General features: G+C 39.6%; 1 long non-coding RNA gene across 1 annotated transcript in view; it reads left to right on the top strand.

Moving 5' to 3' along the window:
• Positions 1-646: 646 nt before the first annotated feature.
• LOC146590744 (uncharacterized) overlaps positions 647-13,236 on the top strand; it is a 59,243-nt gene continuing 46,653 nt past the window's right edge. Inside the window, exon 1 of the long non-coding RNA XR_014896935.1 lies at positions 647-798. This is a non-coding gene — a long non-coding RNA (uncharacterized LOC146590744). The remainder of the gene's footprint in view (positions 799-13,236) is intronic.

Here is a 13,236-nt window from a genome sequence, read left to right as displayed (position 1 = left end):
CACTTTCATGAAAAATCATACTTTTTTCAAGTTTTCTGCACAGTTGTCAGAGTTGTCTATTAAAAGCAGAGCTCATATTTTATCATCTTTTACTTAGTTCTAATTTTTCAAATGTGGGTACAGCAGTTGTGCTTTCATAATAAGAATTGCAATACWTGTTTAGCAGGAAATTGCATGTCTATATATACACTTTTATGCAARTTCTTATTCCAAGTTTATTAAAGGCATTTTTTGCAGGCACACGTCTTAATAAAGTCCCTGATTTCTAGTTTTCTATGTCAACAATACGTATATATGTTTCAGCTGCTGATCTCTCTCTAACTATTGCATTCCCAACCACTTTTCTTCCATCAGAGGAAGCAATCAGAAAAAGCTGTCATTGCCCCTCAAGGTTTCTTCTTGGCTAATTGGAGTTTTTGGCTCTTTATCCTGATGATTAAAAGAACAGCTGAGTGGAAGTCAGAACCCATTTACAGAGCCGACACACCCAGCTCTGCTGTTTGGTTTGCACTGATTAATTTAGCAAATGAAACTCCTGTAAACTCACTAAATTTTGCCTATACAAAACTACTATTACTATATAGTTTTAAGTAAGACCTAGGTAAGCTATTTTCTAGGTAATTAAATCACTATGACAAAAGCTTTTAAGATCTCCTTTTCATTGAAAAGTATTTTTCTGTAAAGGACCAGTTTGTGTTGGAGCATATAGATTGTATGAAATGAAACAGCCCTTTCAAAGAAGCTGCCTTTTTAGTGTATGAGAAAAACAACTCTTACTGTTTACACTCTTCAATCAAGGTAAGCATGTTTGTCTAAAGTATTACTACAGCTTGGCTTGCAAACACTTCAAGATTGCTTACCATTTTTCTATATATAGGCTTCTCTGTGGAATTGCTTTTATCAAAACTTTGGGGAAAATCTTTAACAGACTCTGAGAAACTTGCCTAATTTATGCAGTTATCTGTTCTCCTTGTATTGATTCCTTTCATGATACATGTTTATCCTCTGTGCCTGTGATAACCTAGAATTAAAACTGAAGCATTTCTATTTTATGCCTGTAATTGCTAGAAGAAAATAGATGGGCTTTTTGTGTGTTAAAGCTGTAATATAAAACTGTCCCAAACTTACAAGATGGAAACTTTCAAACAGCCAAAGACTTATCTTACTGCAATTTTTAGAAACTACTTTTAAAGAGTTAACTATTCCTACAGTTTTGTAATGAAATAATTCTTAGTGAGCGCCTCAGTTTTGAGAAGAGAGAGTGTGTTGGGGACATTGTCCCTGCATCAAAACTCTCCTGGAGAGATCAACCATTGATTATTTAAATCTTCACTACTTTATCTCTTTGTTTGCTGCTTGGAATGCTATTGATACCTTCTTTGTCTTTGTAATTGTTTTAATTAGCCACCCAGCATGGGCCCCTGACAGTGCTTGTGATAGAGTATTATGGACAACCCAGCAGGACAGTGAGCCTGTTAACATGAAACACAGACATTATGGCAAGCTTAATTTCTTTTATTTGTGTCGATTTTTTTCCTGTCTTCTTTGTGTGTATGTGTGTGCGCATGATTACTTGATAGAATGAAAATAACTTTGTAAGTACCTTGGGCTTTTAAAGAGGGAAAGAGGCATGAAAGCACCATCACAAACCTTTCTAGGAGAGTCTACAAATAAAACTGATATTACCACAAATCATTTCTGGAGTCAGACAAAGAACAAAACGTTGGCCATACTGATTAGCCTTCTGATGCATCATGTCTTCAGCAATTAGGTTGATATTTATGTCAGTTACTATACTCTTGATTCTGCAAATTTCTTCTTAATTATTGTTCTTTATTCTGTAACATTATTTGTTCTTTTGGACCACCTCCTTCTTTTGTAAAAGGAAATTTGGATGTTCAGTTCTGATGCAGATTTGCAACTCATTAGCAGTCAGTTTGGTACTGTCGCCACTGAAAGACAACTCTGTTACTGCACTGTTTGGGAAYTTGTGACTGTATGTTCTGGAGAAATTGTTTTTAAGAGACAGAAAAATCCAACAATATCAAAATTCCATAGTATATTTTTTCAAAATAATTCTGTGCTTGGGATAGAAGAATGCAGAGAGAGACGTGCTTCATTAAAAAAAAAAAAAAAAAAAAAAAAAAAAGTTTCCTTTGAATCTGGATTGTTCAGATTTAGCCCAAGGTCAGTCTCTGCCAGTTATTACCTCACTTCAGCTGTTTTCTGGACATTGATAAAAGCATCTGCTTTATTAACCAGGAATCTAGTTTTGCGCTTTCAAAGTAAGGAGGTTTTGGGGGGCTTCCCCATGCTGAATTTCTAGCTTGTTAGTTTTTTTTTGTTTCATTTTATTGGCCTCCTTGGAAAATGTTTGTGATAAAGTATTAGTGTTCGACTTGAGGGACCAGATTGAAATTACTCTCTTCTTTGACGGAGTCAAATGTAAATCCCGAATGCCTGGGAATTCCTGTGTTGTCTTAACCTAARCGCACTGCTTCTTCTCAGGGTTGCCAGCTCTTGCACTGTTTCACGTCCCTCAGCCAAGAGGAAAAGGTGTGTAGTGAAGGACGGCTTGAAGAGGGAGATTTGTTTCTTAAGGAAGATTTTAATCATGACTGTTTTGAAGAGAACCTGAAACACAGYTTGTAGGGCCCACGGAAAGCCAAAGGGAACCTCTGTAGGGGGGGGGACAGAGAGGGACAGGATGTGGGTTACTGAAGGGCTGTGGCTGGCAGTGGGATTGCCTCCAAGCACTGCAAGACCTGAATCACTGTGCAGTGAACTGAAATCCTAAAACGAAAGGGTACCACCTCTAGAGCAGGGTGGCTGAATGGGAGCATATCTGTKCCTTCCACACAGCAATTTTCAACTCAGCTTTTGAAGGTAAATTATCATCCTTTTCTATTGATGTTAATGCACAAGCAGTGGCTCTCGGTGGGCAGAGGTCTCAGAGTCCCTGGTTGGGTCAGATGAGATAGCAGCTGGAGCCTCTTCTGCCTGTGTGATGACTGGGAATCAAAGCTGTGTTAGCCAGGGACAGTAATGAAACTCTACAGTCATAATTCAACACATTATAAAATTGTGTTTAGGAGAATAAGAAAATCYACTGCCATTATAACAATGAAAGAAGGTATGCTAGAACAAGAAGGCACATAGCATTGGCCTTATTGGTACAGCGCAAGGGGTATGGATTCCTATATACAGATGCTTCCTCATGGAAGGAAGTAGTAAGATGTTCATCAGCCAGGCTTGATCCACCTCTGAACGTGAGGGGGAATTTCTTCACCGTGCGAGTGACGGAGCACTGGATCAGGTTGCCCAGAGAGGTTGTGGARTCTSCTTCTCTGGAGATMTTCAAGGCCCACCTGGATGCAACCCTGTCTAACATGCTCTAGGTGACTCTGCAGAGCAGGGGTGTTGGACTAGATGATCTCCAAAGGTCCCTTCCAACCTTACTGACTCTATGATCTGCTGTTGCTGAGACCCTTTAGCACAGTTCACTTARGCTGGCAGGGTAGGTGCATGGCAGAAATTCAGTTGTCTCAAGATTCGGTTGTTTTCATCCAAAAGGTATAAAGTTTGTGGCACAGTAGCTTTGCTACAGATTTCTTGTTTGACCTTGGGCAATTTATACATAACCCCCCACATGCTTCCACATTGCTCCCTGCAGCCCCCCCCCCCCCCAAAGCAGGTGTGGTTCATTAGGCTTTTCTAGGCTGTTCTAAGGCTAAAAATCCACTGATGATTGCACAGAGCTTGAGGCTACATTAAGAAAGGTTCTTTGGACTGAATAGAAGGGATTTGATAATCTCTCTCATACTTTGCTTAGCCATCCTATACAGAAAAACAAATAATCTTTACTTATGTCTTCTGATTTTTAAATAGAATCATAACTCTTTAGCAGCATGTGAATTGAAGAGCTATGACATGCCAAAATGATACTCATAGATATACGTGGCATTCTATTATTTTGATAAAAAATAATCAAGTCAAAGACTGCAAATGTCTTTGCTCTGTAAAAACCATGTACTCGCAAACTTTTAAAAAAAGTTCTGAACTCATCGTTCCAATTGCTTTGAATTTGGATGTGTATTTGCTTCTTGAAAACAGCGCTGGTGGCACTGCTGATTAGCTAATTACAATTAGGTTTTAGTTTACTTATTTCCATATGGATTCATAGAAAATGCATGTACAAATAAAAGGTATAATTCAATGTTTGTATTATACACTCTATGCCTAGTATTTTTGATGAACCTGACCAATGGTAATGCAGATATTGTAATTTATGTGATACCGTAAGTACAGCTGGCTGTGGGAAGCATGAGTTCAGTGACRTGACCAATAAGAGGCAGATCACTACTTTAATTAGTTTAGGCTCAAAATTACTTATCCAGAACCCACTGAGGTCAGCGGAGTGCTTTACACTGATCTCACTGGTTTTCATGTCAGGCACATTGAGGCTACTGTGGGCACCTCAGCCCATGGATTGACATTGCAAATGGCTCTGGGGAAGTGCCAGCTCAGTCAGCCGCTGCTGAGCCCTTCCACGGCTTTCCTTTCCACCTCGCTCTGCTTGCTCCTGTGTTGTCACGTGCAGCCCTCGCCTGCAGGCCAATGCAGCTGCCAGGCTGTGGTGTGAGCTGCCTTGAGAAAAATAACTTGGCCTAAAAATTGTGAGTTTTTTTTTTTTTTTTTTTTTAAAGCTTGGACTAGTTTCTTGATAGAGCTCCCAGTGCTGCTGAACGGGATGGTGGAAAGCTCCAGGGCTGGGCCCAAGTCAGGGGGACAGCAAGGGTAGCAATGCCATAAGTGATTTCTCCTTGCTCAATGTTTTGTGATATCAGGCCACAGGTTAAACTAGGCATGGTTCCCAAAATGAAGACTGGATATCCAACAAAGCCAAGGAGAAGAGTACCCTCAGGGCAAGTGGCTAAGCACCTGAATTAAATRCTTAAATAGATGTTATGAGTACCTTGTGAAGGAGTAAGCAAAACCCGAACAAACTAAACCCCCAAAGAATCCCTCACTGCTGGTGGAAAGAGGTGGAATTTCTCCGCGTCAAGCAAGTTTCACCTATTATTAAGAGACTCTTAAACTCTCTGTGATTAAGATTGGTGCCATTGTTCTGGAGTCAATTTTTTTCCTCAGATTAACAAACCTTGTTCAYTAATTATTTATTAGATGATGGAGATTTCTCTAAAGCACCAGTAGAGATCTGTGTTCCTCGCTCTGACTCATAAATAATAGCTGTGTTTACAAATGAACCAAGAGCAAAACTCTCCTGGGTGAGGCAGTCTAAACAGGGACAGTTTAGCTAGTTCTTACTCCATATTTGGTAGGCAGCAAAGGCCCGACACAATCCCAGCTGAAATCAGTGGCTGTCTTCATGGGATGCTGCACAGATCTGGCCTCTTGGAACAGGGTATTTTATTCTTCTGTTGGAAAACTTGAGTGGGAAAGCTTCAGAAGTTGTCCATAAACGCTAGATGCTGGGGTGCAGTAACGTGGCTAGGGTCATCTGGGCCTCTCCTCTCCCCAGGCAAACTCACCCCTTGCAGAATCTGGAAATAAAATAATACGTTAGGCTGTGATGCCCAACTTTGGTACATCTGAAGGATGAGGCTACCAGGAAGTATCGAGTGTTAAGCCCCCAGGTTCGTACGGCTTGGTGTTGAGGCGCGTTGTGGATGGTGGCGTGGCAGAGCCCGGGGCAGGAGCGCGGCAGCACCGGCGTGCAGGGAGCGTGCGAGGACGTGGGCTGAGAGCGGCAGGCACCTTTTCCTCCCCCGMAGCCACAGCTAACGCTGATCTCGGGGCAGATATCGAGCTAGCGACAGGTGCCACGCAGGGGAGGGGATCTCTGCTAACCCGATCGGTGGGCAGGCTCGCTGTAAACCGGCCAGGGCGAAAAAGGCTCCTCTCAAATGAGAGAAACATATGACATGGCAAAGCTATTAATTTCTCCTACAACAATTCTTATAGTAATGCATTTACCAAAAGCCAGCTGGAGTGCAAACAACTAATTGTAAAGGTTGAGTGATTATTTTCTAGTTTTCATTTTGAGCTAGATGGTGAAATGTTTACATCTCCTATAGATATGATTGATGTGGAGAGCAAACAAGAAAAAATCTTTTACTAGGTCAACAGGTTACTTACAAATGTGTGGAAAGGTTAATCCTAAAGCTTCTGTCCTTCTTAAGTGACCATTGTTATTTATGTATTCATAACCCTGGAAAATCATAAAGATCTTTCCCCCTGGCCCAGGAAGTTATACTCATGCATTTACCTGTTACAAATGACTGACTAAACTAATCAGCAATTTTTATGACCCATCACTGCATTTTCAAATGAGTTTTCCTGTGCGAGCTTGGTGAGGTATTGCTTTCTGCTCAGGTGTAACTGAAGTCCTGGGTCATCTGTTTGAGAACGTTGTTGCCTGTGAGATATTAATTGCTTCTCAGCCCTTAGAACTATTCCAACTTCCAAAGGTTAATGGAGCAGATAGATTTAGGACATGTTCCTAACCACACAGGTTATCCTCCCTTCCAGAAATATGACACTCACTGGAGATGGGTCATTCATTTTTATTGTTTAAAATGTAATGAAGCATGGCATTTATAATCCACTAGCTGGGAACATCTTACTTGTGGGGGAAAAAAAAAAAAAAAAAGGTGACTGTGATATGCGCTGCTTTTATGGATGTTTGCACAGCCAGCTTTGTTCTCTGGAAAATGGCCACAGAGACACATGCTTTAGTTAAGGCATCTGGTTACCCATAAAGGGCAAGCCCAGAGTCTCCAGCTTTGCTGGCACCTATGGCCTTTCTGGTGTTAAGTGGTCTGCAAAGCCAAYGTGAATGGCAAAAGCCAAACTGTTATCAGGAATATGAAAAGCTGCAGTGAGAGAACATGCAACCTGGTTAGCACCTGTAATAAGTAGCTAGTTCAGCTTTGCAGACACTGACTGTAGTGGGCTATGTGTCTTGTTTGTAAGCCAAGTCCTCCAGCCTCAACATTTCAGAAGTTCCTGACCCTCCTTGGAGCAGGCTYATGGTGGACAGCAGACTGCTCTGGGTTGCGTTACACTTGCTTGATGCTGGCTTGCCTTCCTGTGGTGTAAAATATACTCAGCTGAAATTTGGAGTGAAGTGTTAGCTTCTTTAAATATAAGTAGGCCAGGACCCTTGAACTCTGTGCCAGATGACGCTCTGGAACAGCAACAACAAATTCCTCATGTGAACTTCATTAGCCACTCCTAATTTTCAGAAGTTATCTAAATTCTATCTATCATAAACTCTAGGCAAAACAACAGCTAAGTTTTGATAAATATTCGATAAGCCTCAGGACTTACTGTGAAGATTCATGAGGGTCCCTTGGCCCTCCCCCACACACTATAGGCTCTGGAATTTTAAAAATATTTGCACAGGTTGTGTGTGAGCAGTGTGTGTGGACACGTGGCTGCCCATAGCATGGATAACCTCCAGCTTCTCATCTTTGTCTTGTACAAATGTAGGCAGTGGTTCAGCTTGCCAAGTTACTCAACCCACCGGGTACCGARAATTGGATCAAGAGAAGCTAAATCTGTTTTGTGTTAGTTAAAAACTGTGTCCCTTTACTCCAGTTAAGGTTTTGGCTAATTAATATAATCTATGTTCCATGCAAAAGAACAGAAATATTTTTTCTGGCTTTACTGTCTGTTTATGTCAATAAAGTAAAATATTTTAATAGGTTGAAATTGCTGTATAAAAATGTCACACCTGTTGTTGTAACAGGCCCCACTAAAAACAGTGGTAAAAGATATTTTCAGAAGGATAAGGAAAMCAAATGAGAGCTTTGCTCTTGGTCTGGGAAAGCGCTATGCAAGTATCCAGCACCACTTGCTACTCTAGAGAAATCGGTCAAATTCTGTACAAATACATCCATCCAGTTTTCTTCTTCCCTTTAATGGTAAAGGCCCAGATAAATGCTACCTTCCAATACATCTGTGATTTTCCTTGGGAGCTGGTRGCAAACTTTATGCTTTAAGGTCTGATCCTGCTGAAGAATTCAGCATTTCTGAGTACAGTGCAGTGAAATGCAGGCTGTTTCATATTTTTACTTGGTTCCACTTGTCTTGAGATAGTGGCAAGAGCTGAGAATTTTCATTTATTACTCAATAAATCTGAAGAATATTCAGTGGAGTTTTACACTGTAAATTCACTTTAAAATTTTCACTTTGACCTTTTTTTAGTGCCTTTAATTCTCTGAATTCTCGCTGTATTCTTTTTTTTTTTCCCCCTAGCAAAACACAGGAGCCTCCYACTTCTTTCTTCCAGCTTCTAAGTCAAGCTGTTGCCCAACACATTGTCAAACATACATACAAGTTGCTCACCACTTTAATGATAAATTACAACTAATACTAAACTAATAGCTTGCCTTCTACGTAGTTTTCAAGCATATTAAAAGATTTGGGAGCACGTTAAGGCTCCATTGCTATCGTAATAAATATAACAYTTCTCCTGAGGAMCTGCATCTGGCAATGCAACTTCTAGATAGATGTAGCACAAGAGCATACAGGCTTTCTGCTGGAAGGTRTCTGCTCTGCTGGCCAAGGAGACTGTCAGTGGGAACGCTATAGTGAGCCCACAGAATTGCCKAAAGAGAGGGGTGGGAAATGACATGAATGTTATTTAAGRAGCCTTGATGTGGAAAGTAACTTCATAGATATAAAGTTGAATATCATACTGCAAAATATGGAGGGGTAATTTTACATCTTTATCACATAGTGATATTGAGGATGAAATTATTCTAATGCCTCGAACAAATAATGACTGGCAGGTCAGTAGATAAAGAGATCAASAGCAACCAAAAGGTCAGTGCATCTTACTGTGGAGCCAGGAAGAAGGTAGATGAAAGAAATAGGAGCACCAGAGTAGAGTGAGATGTTTGSTGACTCTTGAGACAGTCTAGACTACTTCTGCAGCTGCTTATAACATCACTCTAGTGCAGTTCACAAGTAGCCAGTCTAYGGTGCTGGACCAGGGTATTGAGAACAGTTTAACAGAATTTCTTCACTACTGCATTTGAATTAATTGAATCCTGTGCAAGGCCTTATCAGGAAGAGCTGTCAGCAAAGAATTCCAATAATCCAATCAGGAGGTCATGAGTGCAGGAATAAGTATCTACAAATCGGATTGAGAGCACCAAACATGAAGCCAAGCAATATTCCAGAGATGGCAAATAGACCATTTTGCCACATTGCTGATATAATTAATGGAGATTGATAAGTTCATCACAACATCTGCATTTTGTTTATTGTGCTAGAAAGGTGATAAACTAAAATCAAGACAAAAAGGCAATTGAAGAAAAGAAGTGTAAATCAGGGCAATAATAGTAGCTGAACAATCAAATCTGTCATGCTAGAGTCCAATTGTGCAATGTTAAAAATATTTGATATTTTTAACATGAAGGGCTCCACGTTAGCCAGTTCACATTAAGTATAAAGCCAGCTGATGTCTGGGTGGTAGATGAGTTTGAGATTGTAAAAAGTCATTGATCCCAGGACTGGTTGTGTAGTATAGTTCCCTGAAAACAACAGCTATTCAACAGTTTAGATACTCAGGAACACCATCTGAATTAAACTCTTTGGAAGAAATATTTCAGGTAGATGACACAAACCTTAGTCACTTCTCATGTATGTTGTTTTTGTTCTTTTTTTTTTTTTTTTTTTTATTTTTTTTTTTATTTATTGGGAAGTCACTGAATCTGAGCTATTTTATATAGAAATGAAGCTGTCCATAAAGGAGTGAAAGACAGTAAGTCAACTTTAAATTTGATTTCACGTCTGTCTGCTGATGTGATTTGTTTTCTAGYGGCAAAGGATAATCTCAAAAAGAGCAATGTAGTATTTGTTTGGGATTGTGTCTTGATGAGAAAAAGCACTGTGAATGTGTGTATAATTTTTAACACATTTTGGCCCAATAGAAAGCTGGTATTCAATTAAGACAGACCTTTTAGCTTTCCAATTCGAAGGAGACTACAAGCTCTCTCATTCAGAGCAACTTGTGTTCTGGGAATTGGTAGTGTAGAAGAAAAAGCCATGAYACATGCTGTGAAAAGCTCTTCCTCCACTCTTGCTAAAGCAGTRTAAGGTGAAGTTCTTCACCTTTTCTGACCACAGATGTAGAGACTGTATTTCTCTCTCTATTGCTTGTTTTATTTCTATTTAAGTGTTACAAGATAGTGTAATCTGACTGTGCCAATAAAACAAAACTAACATGAGAACAAGTGAAACATGCTAAATTCAGTTTTCCTTACGCAGGAATAACCAACAGTAACTTTTGTGATTTAACCCAGTGTGACTGAGAGTTGATTTGGTCCTATTGCTGACTGCATAAAGGCTCTTCTGATCCAAGAGGTGCCTCTGTATTGTAAAACCTTGTATTTCTAACCTTTAACATCTTAGTAAGAGTACTGTCCATTGGTTTCACATCATTATCTGAGTTTAAATACCTCTCATCTGAGCTTGTTCTTCCTTAATCTTTAAACCTTGCTTAGCGCTACCTTCATACTTAATCATTCTCCCGCGTTGCAAAGCGCTTGGGGATCATTCCAATGATAAATTTCAGCTTCATCAGCTACTGACCCACATACACTCTGCAGGCAGATTGCAACTGCTTGTCCCTGTGGGTCTGGGGGGTAACTTTATAGTTAAAGAGCAGCTGCTGGTGTATATAAGCTCCACAGACTCTGTCATTAAAGGACAACTGATGTCCCACATTAACTGAATGGATCTCTAAGGAATTTCGGTGATGGAAATCAACTTCTTCCTCAGAAGAAACTATAGCATTTTTGACTTGTCACCGCTAGGCACTGTGCTTGTCCTGACAAATGTGTCTCATCCAATACTATAATCATGCCGATAAGGATGGCGCTGAGGTTTCCACAGTATGTTATATATACGTATCCTAGCTTGCTGAGGTCCCCCATGGACAGCAGAGTTACTTCTGCATGTGTCGCACAATAAAGTTGCATGATTAATTATACTTATTTACACAGCTGATGATTAAAGATAAATGGCAGTCAAATTTAAAATGTACTCTTATATGTCAACAAAAATGGATAAAAGAAAATAATCTTGTGCTTGGTATATGATTAACCTGTGGAATTTACTGCAGTAGGATACTACTGAGGCAAATAGTTTAGTAGGATTTAGGGATTAGACACATGAATAAGAAGAGCATTTACTAGTTACCTTCTTTAGATTTAAGAAAGGTGATTTCTTCCCTGACAATTTGATGTATAAGGTCAGCAAATGATCACTAGCATAAGGAAGGACAACATCTTCTTCACTTCTCCAGCCCATGGTTCACTGTGGGTCCCCCAGGACAAAGTCCTTCCTTCCTGGAGAAGGATAAGGTATCACTAGGCTTGTCAATCAAAGCAAAATACTGTACCGAACAGACCACTGCTCTCTATTTTGCCCATGAGGGTCAGAGTAGTACTATTTGCCAAGAGCATTCACAGCRGTTTGGGGTTTTGCTTTCCCAAATTTTTATTCCTCTTCCATAATTTCAGAAGACCCAACACTACCTAATTCCCTTTCTTAACAATCATCATAACTAATGGATAAGCTTATTTATCAAGAGTCCATTAAGGAGTAGTTAACAAGCCCTGATTTCTATTTAACTGTCGCTCTGTAACCTGCTTGAGAGCAGCACTGTGCTCTAAACATAATCACCTTTTAATACTACTTATTTATTTATTTAGAGTCAGTATAAACACCCTGGGCCAGAACCTCTGCTGATACATTAGCACAGTTCCAGTGGCAAGGATCTGTTGAAATCAATGGGGCTTTACTGATTTACATCCCCTGGGAATCTCCATGTAAAATAAATTCCAGACAGGAGGTAGTAGATATATATATATATATATATATATCTACTTATATATATATATATAATCTGTGTGTGTATGTGGGTGGGTGTAGAAGTCAGATAAATTGGTGTGTTTGTATGACACACAGACATTTCAGGGTCAGTAGTATGTGCAGAAATCAGAGTTCCTTTAAAGGAAAACTTAACAACTAATCTGATTTATTAATCCTGATTTATTTGTTAAAAAACAGTCAGGTGACAACTAACCGATGCATATCTTTATTTGCTTTGGTGTAATCCTGCATTTTTGTTTTGCACTAGTAGATATGATGTTTCACTGTTTTAAGGTCAGAGTCTAATTTCAGATGTCACAAGAAAGGTAGTGTACTAAAAAGTACACTGCTGCTTTGTGTGTATGCAGAGGAAAAAGCAGGTATTTTGCAACACTGAACTCCTCTGCAGTCACGGTAGCTATAAATTGCCCTGTCAACCTTAAAAAAACAACAAAAAAAAATCCTCTTTAAATCAAGATGTTGCAAAATGTTTTTCAGACTGTCATCTCAGTCTGCCAAGTTTTTAGTGAGTTTACAATAGTCCTAATTTATTTATTTATTTTCTTTTTGATGTTAGTCCTCAGAAAACCATGTAAGATTCTGCTTTGAGCGAAACGAATATGCATCCAACTTCCTGAGGCTGCCATTCATGGCGTGTGCACAACTGGAACTTGGGTTAAGTTTAAATAAGTGGATTTCTGTTAAGGAGTGCTAGTGTTTTATCTTTTAAGCGCATAATCTTCCCTTCTCCCCCAGGACAAAAGAACAACCCCAACCTCCTGACAATTATTTCTGTGCATTTTAGCGATGTAACCCTGTCCCTCAAGACACAACTACTGTACTATGACTTATTATAATACTGTGCCATGAAACACCTCATAAAAATCATGTTATTTCCTCTGCTTTCTTCTGGACCTTTACAAGAAAATTGCTTTCAGTCTGCTTAAATCCTGTTGCTTTCTAGCACAGCCTCTCACAAATAAAAGCAGCATAGTTGGCCAGGCTCATGTGGACAAGCCAGAAAGTAAGGTAGACGTTTGACATATTTTTCCCCCCGTTTTGTTTATTGCTTTGTCACTAACCAACAGTTGGAAGGAAAAAGTAATTGGATGTTTTATAATTTGTGACCATTTAAAAGAATAAATGACCTGAATCAAAGGTCACAGCCTTTGTGCTTTCTGCAGTAGAGAGGGTTTTGTTTTGTTTTCCYCTGAATCTTTTTATATTGGGGACGGAAAAAAAAAATAAAAGTAGAATAAAGTAAAGCCACCTCCACGCACAGCCGCAGAGCAGGCGGCTCCGAAAGGCGCGCTAAAGCGCCTGATT

The sequence above is a fragment of the Rhea americana genome, unplaced genomic scaffold, assembly GCF_003343005.1.
Source record: "Rhea americana isolate MKP2758 unplaced genomic scaffold, rheAme1 scaffold_4, whole genome shotgun sequence".
NCBI lineage: Eukaryota > Metazoa > Chordata > Aves > Rheiformes > Rheidae > Rhea > Rhea americana.
Note: the sequence above shows the minus strand (reverse complement) of the source record. Positions and strands in the feature narration are given on the sequence as shown.